This window comes from Arachis ipaensis, chromosome B09 (assembly GCF_000816755.2).
Source record: "Arachis ipaensis cultivar K30076 chromosome B09, Araip1.1, whole genome shotgun sequence".
NCBI classification, from domain to species: domain Eukaryota; kingdom Viridiplantae; phylum Streptophyta; class Magnoliopsida; order Fabales; family Fabaceae; genus Arachis; species Arachis ipaensis.
Genome location: NC_029793.2, coordinates 128,644,770 through 128,646,180, shown reverse-complemented (window position 1 = coordinate 128,646,180; position 1,411 = coordinate 128,644,770).

Genomic DNA, 1,411 nt, shown 5'->3' with positions numbered 1-1,411 from the left:
TTAACACATGATTGGACACAATAGATATAAAATCTAAAAAAAGATAAATAATTAATTAATAAATTAAATAAGAGAAAAGAAGGTTAACAATTTAAAATTTATATGTTAGGAAAGTGAAAATAATTAGAATACGAATTAAAATGCTAATCTTAAAGGTTTTGACCCAAAATTGGTCCAACGGGCTAAAACGAGTGAATCGGGCTCAAATGAGCCTAAACCCACATATATAATACTTAACAAAGCCACATTTCAGTCTCCATTCCCCATTTACGAGAGTGAGGGGCGGATATGAGAGGAGAAGGGGTGGAGAAACCCTAACACTATTTATCACCATCTTCATTTGCTCATAACTTTTGATCCAGAGTTCCAATTGACGAGTCATTTGCGACCATCCGTCACTCTCCTCGTCCTCTTCATTTTTCTGTAAGTATTGTAGTGAGTCAATCTGAAATCCTTGCCTAGTTTTCTATTCTCTCCACTATTTTGCCTTGTTGGGTAGTTAGTGTTAAAATCTTGTGATTTTGGTTATTTAGGGGTACTTTAGGATGGATTCCAAGTGGGTTCCATCTCTATTTCTTATGGATTAAGGTAAGAAAACTCTTACTCCTTGATTTTCTCTAATTATATATGAAACCCTAGCTTGAAATGTGAATAAATTGATTAATTAGATTGAATAAGAGTGATTGCTAGCTTGGATTGAGTCGGTGGTGCGGAATTAGAGCTTGGCTTACTTTTGGAAACACTTGGTGGAGGCTTGGTGCCGTTGGCTAAAATTGGAGTTCATTGGAGGAGGAAATTCAAGAGTTGAAAACCGCAGTCAACAAGGGAGGAATTTTCTAAAAAACTATTTTTATATAAGGATTGTTATGAATTGATATCGATATGAAAAGTTTACTTTTGTGATTATGTAAGTCTCATGAATTGGTATGTATGATTGATGATGCGCTTTAATAATGATTTGGTTTAAATGTTGTGTTGGATAATGGCTGAAATTGTATCTTTGATTAGTAAATGAAGGTTATAGTTTTGATTATCTTGTGATGAGCTATAGATTGAGTTGAATGATGTTGATGTGAGAGTTTGGGCCTAAGGCCGAGATAGAGTGAGTTATCACCTATATAGTAAGTCACGGTAAGTAATAAATTGCCATGATTAAACTTGAAATGATTGGTATCTGTGGTTGTATTTTGGTATAAATTGTAAATGTGGTGAAGCTTGTTGGGATTTAAATATGAGTAGTGATTGATATATATATATATATATATGTGGGTGTTTTGATACGATTGATGATTGAAGTTGGAGTTTGTATGATAATTGAGAATCAAGAGGTGTGAATTGATATGTTTATAAATGATTAAGAATGAGATTTGGTGGTGATTAATTTTGTGGTTGAAATTAGATTGTTGGCATG